Genomic DNA, 12,734 nt, shown 5'->3' with positions numbered 1-12,734 from the left:
TGCTAATTTTTTCAAGGAGTTAGGGAGGAAGGCATGGCACATAGGCCCAGTTTCGCTATGCAATAGAGAATTTGAAGATAAAGCACAGAGAGGAAAGGAAGCTTCAATTGACGAACATGAGTGTTTGAAATGGCTGGACTCAAAGAAGCCTAATTCAGTTGTTTATATATGCTTTGGAACTGTAGCCAATTTCAGTGATTCTCAGCTAAAGGAGATTGCAATAGCTTAAAATCAAGTTCCCTGCCATAGCTTAAAAATCTGAAATCTTCCTACTGCTTGCTTGTTTTCAGTGGCGCCTGCCTCTTAATTCTTCAATTAGAGCATTCAAATTAGAGTAAGATGAACCATCTTCTTCGATAGCCCTCTTTGCCATTCCTCCAAGGGCCTCAACTCTGCTTCTCATTTCCTTTGCTTCTTCACCTGTCATGATTCGAGTTACGGCCTTTTCTACAGCTCCACTCGTAATTTTATCCCCGTATACTGTTAACCCATTGTTGAACACCAACAGCCACACCAATTTTTAGCACGTCAGTCACCAGCTTCTCATTAAAGAATTGCTCTGCGGAAACTGGCCATGTTACCATTGGCTTCCCGGCAGCTATGCCTTCAATGGTCGAATTCCACCCACAATGAGTCACAAACCCCCCTATAGCTTCGTGATCAAGAATCACTACTTGTGGCGCCCATCCTCTTATAATCAGTCCCTTGCTTTCCATTCTTTTCTCAAATCCCTCAGGCAACCATTCCTCGTTATCCTTAGCTTTCTTGTCTTTCCTGACAACCCAAATAAACTGCTGCCCTGAAGCTTCAAGAGCTATTGCAATCTCCTTTAGCTGAGAATCACTGAAATTGGCTACAGTTCCAAAGCATATATAAACAACTGAATTAGGCTTCTTTGAGTCCAGCCATTTCAAACACTCATGTTCGTCAATTGAAGCTTCCTTTCCTCTCTGTGCTTTATCTTCAAATTCTCTATTGCATAGCGAAACTGGGCCTATGTGCCATGCCTTCCTCCCTAACTCCTTGAAAAAATTAGCATAATCCGACTCGAGCTCATAGAAACTATTTATAGGCCCAGCAGACCCACACGCTGGGTGCAGACCCGGTAGCCGAGTTCTATTTTAACCGCCCTTGGATTTAGAGGCCCATGCACGCGGCTGGATCGGTATACCCTGCAGAGAAGAAAAATGAAAAAAAATATAATAACAATTATTATTATTGTTAAAAATATTATTATTTGTCTTATAAATATTTTTTTTATTATAATTAAAAGTAATATAATTAAAAATATTATTATCTGTATTATAAATATTATTTTTTTAGTACAATTAAAAATATTAATATTATAAATAGTATTATTTGTGTTATAAATATTATTATGGATCGGCAGACCTTGCCGAGAAGAAAAATGAAAAAATCAATATAATAACAATTATTATTATTATTATTGTTGTTGTTAAAAATATTATTATTTGTCTAATAAAGATTAATTTTTTTATTATAATTAAAAGTAATATTATCTGTATTATAAATATTATTATTTTTATTATAATTAAAAGTGTTAATATTAAAAATAATATTATTTGTATGGAACATCATCATTTTCTGCCATTAAAATGATATTATGCATACAAATAATATCATTTTAATAGCTGGGGCAGAAAATGATGATGTTGCATACAAATAATACTATTTTTAATATTAATACTTTTAATTATAATAAAAATAATAATATTTATAATACAGATAATATTACTTTTAATTATAATAAAAAAATTAATCTTTATTAGACAAATAATAATATTTTTAACAATAATAATAATAATAATAATAATAATAATAATTGTTATTATATTGATTTTTTCATTTTTCTTCTCGGCAAGGTCTGCCGATCCATAATAATATTTATAACACAAATAATACTATTTGTAATATTAATATTTTTAATTGTACTAAAAAAAATAATATTTATAATACAGATAATAATATTTTTAATTATATTACTTTTAATTATAATAAAAAAAATATTTATAAGACAAATAATAATATTTTTAACAATAATAATAATTGTTATTATATTTTTTTTCATTTTTCTTCTCTGCAGGGTATACCGATCCATGGAACATCAGCAGTATAATTCATGGAGACGAGTCCATAATTTATCATTGAGAGCAGAAAGAGGACTAGCATAAACCGCATAGGACAACCATTGCAGCCCAGCATGATCCACCACCGACAAAAGTTAAACATGAACAAAACGTGAATCATCTGAGAATTCCATAAAGCCTATATACCAGCAAACCCCCTGGCATCCACTCTAACAACAGTGTCGAAACCCAATGCAGTGGAAACCTCCTCTGCTCTGACCAACGAAAAATGAGTCCCGAGTAGGAAAAATGAGGTTTGCATCTTCTCCCTAGTTCACCAATAATATATAGTCTTGAAATCCTGTTTCCCTGCACCTTTGCAGTTCCAGCACATAATGTTGTGATTACTCGTAAAAATACATGTAAGAGGAAAAAGGAACCGATACCGAACAATGATTAACGATATATATCCTTCATGACAGTGGCCGAAACACAAGAATCATCATCCATAGCAACTTCATTGGTCACCTCCCGAACAAATGATGAAGAAAAGAAAGCGGGTATTTCTTGAAATGCATTTCTTGACACAAGAACAGCACTAAAAATGTTCAAGTTTTTGCGGTTACAAATTTATAAAAGCCGGTTTGTAATATTGTCCAAACCTCAACACGCGCCACTCATTCTTCAGACATCCCACGCATAGAAAAATAGACTTTACATTCCTTGTCTGCAACATCATCATTTTCTTCTCTGCTTAATCCAGTAATCCAGTTCATCTTGAAAGGCTTAACGGTGTTATTGTCTCCAATTATCAGCGTCAGTAGCACCTCTTTTAGTCTTTTGATTGCAAGGAATATACATGGGTGGTGAGGAGAATCAGGTACACATCTTCTTCTTCCCCTTCATGGCAAATGGCCACATGATACCGAACATGTTTCCAGAACAATCCAGAGGTCAAAAGGTTTGGGCTTTGATATCAATTGGGGTTATCATTTTCGGTTCGGTTCGGTTTTTACTTATAGAATAACCAAACTGATTTTTTAAAAAAAACCGAAATTAGTTCCAACCGACCGGTTTCAGTTATTTAACAAAAAAAATAAGAAAAAAACTGTATTGTTTTTTGGGCTGTTTTTGGGCTTTCTTATGAGCTTTTCTGATGGGCTTGTAATTGATGTTAATATTGTCTAATTTTGTTACAAGATTCTAGAATATATTTAATTTTTTTAACACTGAATATTCATTTATATTACATTATTAGTGTCAATATTGTGTTCAATATGATGCAAGTCTTCCTAATTAATATTTTTTTTGGAGTAAGACTCCTACATCAAAGTTTAAATAACACATACCAAATTTAAATTTAAATTACAAAGCATTGTCTTCAAAAGGGCTTAAAAAAACAACAAATAACCTTATCATAAAACACTTCATGCAAAAAATATAAATCTTCATTGTGCACATTATCCCAATCGAAAAACACATTAAGAACATTGTACTTTGATTCCATAATACCTTTGACATCAAAACCTGGAATTCAAAATCTAGAATTATAACATGATAAATTAAATTAGAAGATATAAAAATAAAAAAGTAGTATTTTACTATCCAACAGACTTTTGAACTAATTATCATCTATTGCTAGATGTAACTTTCCACCAAATTCTATAAAATAAAAAATTAGACATATTAGACAATTGAAAACATTTTAATTAAATCACAAAATAAAAGGTGCAAGTTTATAAAAAAAATTACCTCACTCAAGGTTTTCGTAGGTTTCAAAATCATTTATCAAGATTCTAATATCAGTTGAAATTGGTCCATGATGCAACCAATTTTGACAACAAATGAGTGCTTGAACTGTTGCTGGAGATAGAGAACTTCGAAATTGATCGAGTATAGGACTATCTGTGCTAAAAGCTGATTCAGAAGCCACTGTGGATATATGAATAGCTAGAATATGTTGTGCAACCTTTGAAAGTGTCTTATATTCGAAGCATTACTCTTCCACCAACCTTAAATATCTAACTTATCATCATTAAGATCCTTACAACCATCAACCAAATACCTCTAAACCTCATTTCTATTTTCCACACTATCCTCCTCCTGTAAATGTCTTTTGAATCGAGCCAAAGTGTTAACATCTACCTCCATATCATCAATAGCATTAACATCTTGTTTATGCATATTATTATCCACCACTTCATCAACTCACCAAAGTATCTTTCACCTTATTTGTTAGCAATTGTGTTTTGTCATAATTATACAAGTCACCAAAATAAAATTTCACATATTTCAACTTGAAACATGGATCTAAGACATTAGCCACATATAACAAAAAATTCTAATTTGCTTCACAACCCCAATACTTCTCAAACTTTAACATCATATTCATCGTCATTCCACTTAAAAGATTATCTTTATTTTTACACAATGACAACAAGTTTGTATGCATGTAAATCAATTCATTGAAAAAGGAATTTGATGTGACATGTAATGAGCCAAAAAATCTCAATGTAACCATGTAAAAGATCTTTAAGAACTTCATCAAAGTTCTAGCACTTTCCCAATCCTCCAAACTAGTTGGCCCTATGTTTTTTTTATTCCCCTTTGAATCAACCTCCAAAAAGTAACTCATATACCTAGGTTCTTTTTCACCTAACTTCACAAACACCTTTTCAAACTTTGCAGCAGCTTCTAGCATAAGATAAGTTGAATTCCATCGAGTTGCAACATCTAAACACAATGATTTCTTACACTCTATATGCAACTTTTCTGCACACTTCTTAAATGCAAGTTGCCTCGACAGTGAAGATCTCATAAACCTAATTGCATTTCGAATTTTAACAACTGAAACATTAATCTCTTTCAAGTCATCACACACAATGATGTTTACAATGTGTGCACAACATCTAACATGCAAATGCTCATTTGACAATATATTAGTTGGCTAATCTTTCATCGTATTTTTCAAAAATGAAAGAGTCACATTATTAGAGCTTGCATTATCTATTGTAACAGTCAAAACTTTATCAATCCCCTACTCTAACATACAATTATCAATAACTTGACCAATTATCTCACCCATATGATTGGAAACTTGACAAAAATTGAGAATTTTTTATGCAAATTCCACTCATTATTAATCTAATGAGCTGTTAAACACATATAATTAATATTTTGGATTGATGTCTATGTATCTATTGTTAAGCACAATTGTTGACTCCTAAGAGCTGTCCTCAATCAATCCTTCTCTTTAACATAAAGTTTCAAACAATCTCTCATAATAGTGAAACGAGAAGGAATGTCAAATCTAGATTGCATGGTCCTAGCAAACAATTTAGATCCCTGACCCTCCATAAAATTAAAAGGCAACTCATTAATTATAACCATCTTTGCTAGTGCTTGTCTACATTCATCATAATTATAACCTATTGCCTTAAGAGTTCCCACATTTTGATCTCCCAATTCACCCTTCTCTATCTTAGGTTCTAATACCAAAACTTTTTGTTTCCTATCAACTATAAAAGAAAACTTTTTGCACGCTTTTAAATGACTTCACATATTACTTGTGCCATTAGCAATAGTATGACATGTATAATGTTTTCCACAATAATTACATTCAGCTTTAGGGGTTTTAGGATCAACATCAAGTTTTGTAAAGTGATCCCAAATTTCTACAAGCAAAGATATTAAGGTTTTCCTTTCCTTACATTCCTCACTCACATGTACGAGAGATAAAGGAAGAACTGGATACTTGGAAATACCAAGTGAACTAGAATGATTACTAGCTAATTAGGTTTAGCGCAGGAAAATTTCCAATAACAGCTAATAAAATTGAGTCCTGGTTAAGAATGTCCAAAATCAAGAAGAATTAGCAGCTTCCAGGCTGTTGCATTTATGTTCCTATCCAAGAGCCAATGGATGGTCTTGATTCTTGAAATAGTGGGATCTAATAAAATATAGACATTTCTTTCAAAAATCTATAAAGATATTTTTCTCATTTTATAAATAACTTTAAGCAATTTATTAAAAAACTATCATAAATTTGCTAAATAATAAACATGTGAAACACAATTCAAGAAATTAGTCCATAAGAAAAGTTTAATAAAGACAGAAAACAAAAGGAAATGAAGAACAATGAACTGTGGCCCGTGGGTTAAGGAATCACAAGGAATATAAACCATGTTTTTAATTGTATTTACATGCTTTCTTGGAATATATTCATGAAAATTAATTGTAAGTATTTTCATAAATGTGGGAGACAGGATGAATGTCGAATCATAGAGCATATGTTAAAACAGATGACCCACTTATTTCAATCTAAAACAGATCTAATAAACAAACAACAGATCTAAATTTAAGCATATTTCCAGAATCCCAAATCAACCAAAATATCACTCTAAGCTTAAATTCTGATTTTTTGTAAGAATATACCACTTTAACAAATACACAGATCACAAAGCATATGTTAAAAAAAAAAAACAGAGATTGATAAAAAAAAAATCATACTTGGTGTGACAAGATTCAAGGTCGGGTGTGAGAGAGGGAGATGATTGGTTTGCTAGATCTGGAGGTTAGGTGTGGTGTGTATCATGCCCGTGTGGGAGACTGGGAGAGGGATGTGGCTCGTTTGTTAGATCTTTTGATGAAGATTGAAGGTTTACCAGTAGATAACAAGAGTCAGGAGAATTGAGATGAAGATTGATTAACTTGATTTTATTAGATAATGGGGAAATTATTTTTGATTAGGCTGAGAGTGTGAGAGATTCTGAGATTGAGACTTGAGAATGAGATCTGTGAATTGTGAGGGTTGAGAAGGGGCGACTGGACGTGGACGGGTATTGTGGCTGGACACGGACAGGTATTGCTAGGGTTAAGAATTAAAAAGCATTTTATTTTTTGTATTTATAGTACCCCCTTAACTGAACTGATTCGATTCGGTTGGGGTTTGGTCGGTTTCAGGTTTCTTAAACCAAAACCAAACCAAATTTTTAAAAAAATAATAATCGGTTTAATCGATTTTTTTGGTTATTTTTTTCTCGGTTTAATTGGTTTCTCAGTTTTTTTGCTCACCCCTAGATATCAATATCAAAACCATCAAGTTTCCTGCTGTTGACGTTGGATTGCCAGAAGGATGCGAAAACACAGATTTGATCACTTCTCATGAGATAGAGGGAGAAATGACCAAATTTTTTTCCATGGCAACAACCATGCACCAACAACCACTTGAGAAGCTACTACAAGAATGCCACCCTGATTGTCTTACTATTGACATGTTCCTTCCTTGGACTACTAATGCTGCAACCAAATTTGGGATTCCAAGATTAGTATTTCATGGCATCAGTTGCTTTTCTTTGTGCACTTTAGATTGCTTGAACATATATATGCCGTATAAGAAAAGTTCTTCTGATTCTAAGCTGTTTGTGGTGCCTGAGCTTCCTGGTGACATCAAGTTCAGAAGCAAGCACCTGCCAGAATATGTGAAACAAAACGTGGAAACTGATTTTACTAGGTTAATTCAAAAGGTTAGAGAATCATCATTGAAGATTTTTGGGATTGTCGTCTATAGAATGGAAAGGAAAACTTATTTTAGCGTCACTTCAATTACTAGTGATATTCCACACTACGAACGTCTTTGTAAATCTTGTCAAGTTAATACAAAGAGTCCAAGATGGAAGAAGAGAAAGAGAGAACTATGTTATTTTAATAATAAAAACTTACATCTACATATCGGTTATGTCCCTATTTATATAAATAGAGGAAGCGATTACTTTTTTTAGTAACTCCTCTAAATACTTGGACCAGGCTCATCCATTATTGGCCGATCAGGCCTAACCCAATAACCAACATCTCCCACTCGCCCATAAAGGACTGAATCTCTCTAATACATTATACTTCAAACTTACTCAAGAATTTCATACTTGACGAACAGACCGTAGGACCTGAAGCACACTGTGAAAGGAGCTCCAATATATAAACCTAATACAGGCCATATAAGAGACATCAACCTCATAATTAATTATTCCTTAAAATGTACTAATATACCCCAAGCATTTTTAGTTACACATGACTGAATATAATTCAATCCCTCAAGAATTTCATACTCAATCCATCCTTATATTTACAAGTTTTCTAAATCATATCAAATCTATTCAAGTGATATAATCTCGGTCGGTGAATACAAGTAACAAGTGTAAAACTAAAATTATTTTTCTTTCGCTCTCATATCAATCAGATCTAAATTACTTACTTTCCTAAGAGTATTTCTTTAAGTCGAATCATTCCATGACCATAGGATATACTCCTAAAGTAGCGATCATTAATACATTACCTCATGATATAGTCAAAAGTCACAAAGGGTAAGATTTTAAGAGTTTAGATATGATCTGCAGGACTTACATAATAAAGAAGCAGGGATCCATTCTTTATTTCTGGAATGGTTGCTAGCACATATAGTATGAAATACATGCTATAGTGGAGCTTACTCTTTTCTTTTATTAAGACGAAGAGTGTATGTCGTTGCTCTCCTTGTTATAGAAAATACATCATATGAATCTTAGTCTTGTTGCTAAAAACATAGACTTCAAATCAGAAATTCTCATTTGCTCATTTGTCATTAGTGGCAAATGAATAATTTTATACTCGACTTCAATTATAATAGACACATGAATGGTGGGAATTCATTCATGTCGATTCTTTTATTTAAGAACCTCATCTTGGTCCCAACTAAGGTGACATGTTAATAATCATTTTGAGTTAAAATTGTTCCCACTGCGCCCAAGTCGTTTATTGAGCATTAAAAATTAAATAATCTCATCTCTACTCATCTTACTAGTGCTACAGGTTATTGCTCATGTGAGTGAGCCAATTTAAGTCTATCGGCATACTTTCACAAATTGTACTATATGATACTCACAATATATTCTATAAAACAAATAATAAATAACATGATATAGTAATGGTATTTATTCATTATTCAATGATTGTAAGCCTTCGTATGATCCTATTGATTACCATTCAGAGTTTTTGACCAGGGTTTGATTGATATTGGATAACCAATCCAACGATATAACATATATCGGGATGTGTGCACATTATTGCATACATCAAACTACCGACAACACTAGCATAAGGTACTTTAGACATTTTCTCCTTTTCTTTTAGAGTCTTAGGAAACATATCACGGCTTAGGCTTAAGCTTCTATCAACATAGGTGTTCGTTGGTTTGCAATCTTGCATGTGATAATGCTCTAACATCTTTTTAATGTAATTCTCTTGAGTTAAATCCACAAGCCATTTAGCGAGATCTCTTATGATTTTCACACCAAGAACATAGCTAACCTTACCCATATCTTTCATATTAAAGTTTGATGATAACCACTTTTTAGTAGTATTAATCATCTCTTTGCTATTTCCAGTTATTAAGATGTCGTCAACATATAAGGACAATATTATAAAACTATTGTTAGAACATTTTAAATATATGCAATGGTCTTTTTCCATCATTGTAAAACCATCCTTAAGGATAGCTTGATGAAATTTAACATTCCATTGTCTAGAAGCTTGTTTAAAACCATATATAGATCTTTTAAGCTTGCAAATTTTACGCTCTTGTCCTTTAGTCTCGAATCCTAAAGGTTTATCCATATAGATCTCCTTATTTTGTTCTCCACTGAGAAACATAGTTCTAACATCCATTTGGTATAACTCTAGGTACATATGTGCGAGTATAGCTAAAATGAGGCGAACTAAAGTAATCCTCACAACTGGTGAGAATGTATCTTCATAATCAATTCCCTCTTCTTGAGTGTAGCCTTTCACTACTAGTCGAGCCTTATAACATTCTATTAACCCATCCGTCTTACGTTTAATTTTAAGAACCCATTTATTTTCAATGGATCTCCGTCATGACAATAAATCAACCAAGTCCTAGACTTGATTAATTTTCATCGACTCCATTTCTTCTTCCATAACTTTAATCCATTTTTTTGCTTTAGGAACAGATAGAGCATGACTGAATGTTTTAGGCTCTTCATCATCTTGTGGAGCAATCATGAACGCTTCCCCCTTAATCTCAAATCGACGACGAGGAATTGGTTCACGAATGCTTCTTTGAGGTTGAGATTGCTAATGATCTTACTCTATGAGAATAGGACTAAATAAAATATCACTCCTACTATTTCTAGAAGGATTAAAAGTTTCATATAAGTCCTCTGCTGAATGGCTTGTTGCGCCATAATCTAGATTTTGCATTTCATATAATTGAAAATCTTTTTCAACCTCACATGTCTTTGGAAAAACCTTTTCTAAGAATACAACATCACGCGATTCAATCTTCGTCACTCTTCCATAAGCTTTTTCACTCATAAAAACAAATCATTTGGAATGTTTAGAATATCGTATAAAGATACACTTCTTCCCCCTACGACCAAGTTTCTAATATTCATGAGAAGTATTGTGAATATAAGTTGCACACCCTCATGGATGGAAATAACCTAGATTAGGTTTGACACCATTCCATAGTTCATATAGGGTGGGTAAGATAGATTTAGAGGGCATACAATTAAGTATGTAAGCAGCAGTCAACAATGCATCTTCCCAAAAAGAAATTGGTAAGTCAGCTTGTGCCATCATTGACCTAACCATGTCAAATAGGGTTCTATTTCTCCTTTCTGCCATACCATTTTGTTGTGAAGTAAGAGGAACAGTTAGCTGCCTAGCTATAACCTTTTCATCATAAAAATTTTAAATTGATCAGATAGGTATTCACATCCTCGATCAGTTCTTAAAGTCTTGATCTTGGTGTTTAGTTTATTCTCCACCAGATTGGTGTATTGAATGAAGCAATTCAATACTTCAGATTTATGTGAGATCAAATAAACATGACCAAACCATGTAAAATCATCTATAAATGTAATGAAATAATTTCCTTCATGCCTTGCCCTCTTCTCATTCATTGGGCCACAAATGTCTGAATGAATAAGCTATAATGGACTACTTGCTTTTTTAGCTTTGCCAAATGGTAATCTAGTTGCGTTTCCAGCAAGGCAATGCTCACAAATGGGCAATTTCTCTTTGGTAAGTGATCCTAAAAGACTAGCTCTTGCTAATCTATGTAATCGATCTTGCCTAATGTGTCCTAATCTAGCATGCCTAGTTATGATATTACTATCATTAATAATGCTGGAATTTTGAACAACATAAATTGAAGCATCATAATTAATAGATACATTAACAGTGTCTAACACCATAAAACCATTTAATACAAAACTAGAACCATAAAAGAATATTATCCAGATATATTTTTACACAACAACCAACAAACGCAATATTAAAGCCCAATTGGAGTAAAGTAAGAACATGCACAAAATTCCATCGAACTTTTGGAGCGTAGATATAGTACATCATGAAGATAAAATGTGTAACCACCCCGCTAACCCAATTTGCAGGTACCAATCCTAAGCACAGTAGCGGAAGCATTATTCCCCATGTATAAGTATCTACTTCCCTTTAGAATTCGATGAAATTCCACAAAGGTTGTTCGATCCCCTGCTACGTGGTCAGTTGCTCCTGAGTCTTTGGCTTAGTGCAATCACGAGTAAAGTGATCTAGGTTTACCACAATTGAAACAATTCATATTCTTGCCTTTCTTACTGCCCCGTTCTCACGCTTGCGCTTATGTCCACTACTACTTGCTTCTATTCCTCTCTTGTCTTACCCTTTTTATATTTAGAGCCATATGCTCCATGCATCTTAGTCTCAGATATAAAAGCCTTGTTTATAGGCTTCTCAGCGTGAATTCGATCTTCTTCAAGCTCAAAATGACGAGCAACATCATCAAATGTCTTGATGTTGTCATTGTGGGTAAGGTTAACACACATGTGTTTCTAATTACTTGGTAAAGAGCGGATAACTGCTTAGACTTGTTGCTCATCAGTCATCTCATGCCCAACACCCCTTAATTCATTGATCATGTTAAACATGACCATAAGATGCTATCTCATCGTCTGATTTTGGCACTTCTTATAACTATTGAATTTGAGGGTTAACTGGCGAAGTCTGGTAGTGAAGGTTCCTCCATACTAAATCTTTACTGCATCCTAAACATATTGAGATGAACGATGCATTTCAAAACGCAGCATTATATCATTTCTCATGTTGCTCAATATTAAAATGCGAGCTACACGATCCTTAAGTTTATAGGTTTGATATGCTTCCATATCAAGCCTGTGCTGAGCAATGTTTCCTTACTCAGGTTCAGCCATCGGTTGTGTGATTGTTTCCAGCATTTCTTGCTCTTCCAGGAGATACTCAATCTTACGATGCCAAACATCGTAATTCTTTTCACTTAGTTTGTCTTCATAGTTCAAATCAACAATAATACTCTTAGATGCAGCCATATTAAGCGTTATTGACAGCAATTACAAATATTAGTATCTAGTACAATTTAATTGACATATTTTGCCACTCCATTCTAAAATAAACAAATAATAATCTAACACATACAATACAAATGAAAAGAATGTTAAACATTTAATCATTTACCATTTGTATGGTTTAATTATTATTGAAAATTTAAATGAGTGCAAAATTATAGTTATTAGTTTCAACTAACAACTCTCACTAATCAGGTTGCAAATATTATCA

General features: G+C 33.1%; 1 pseudogene; it reads right to left on the bottom strand.

The window, feature by feature from the left end:
* Window positions 1–232: 232 nt before the first annotated feature.
* On the bottom strand, window positions 233–11,968 carry LOC18095196 (scopoletin glucosyltransferase-like; annotated as a pseudogene).
* Between the last annotated feature and the right edge of the window lie 766 nt (window positions 11,969–12,734).

This window comes from Populus trichocarpa, chromosome 1 (assembly GCF_000002775.5).
Source record: "Populus trichocarpa isolate Nisqually-1 chromosome 1, P.trichocarpa_v4.1, whole genome shotgun sequence".
In the NCBI taxonomy this organism is placed as follows: domain Eukaryota; kingdom Viridiplantae; phylum Streptophyta; class Magnoliopsida; order Malpighiales; family Salicaceae; genus Populus; species Populus trichocarpa.
Note: the sequence above shows the minus strand (reverse complement) of the source record. Positions and strands in the feature narration are given on the sequence as shown.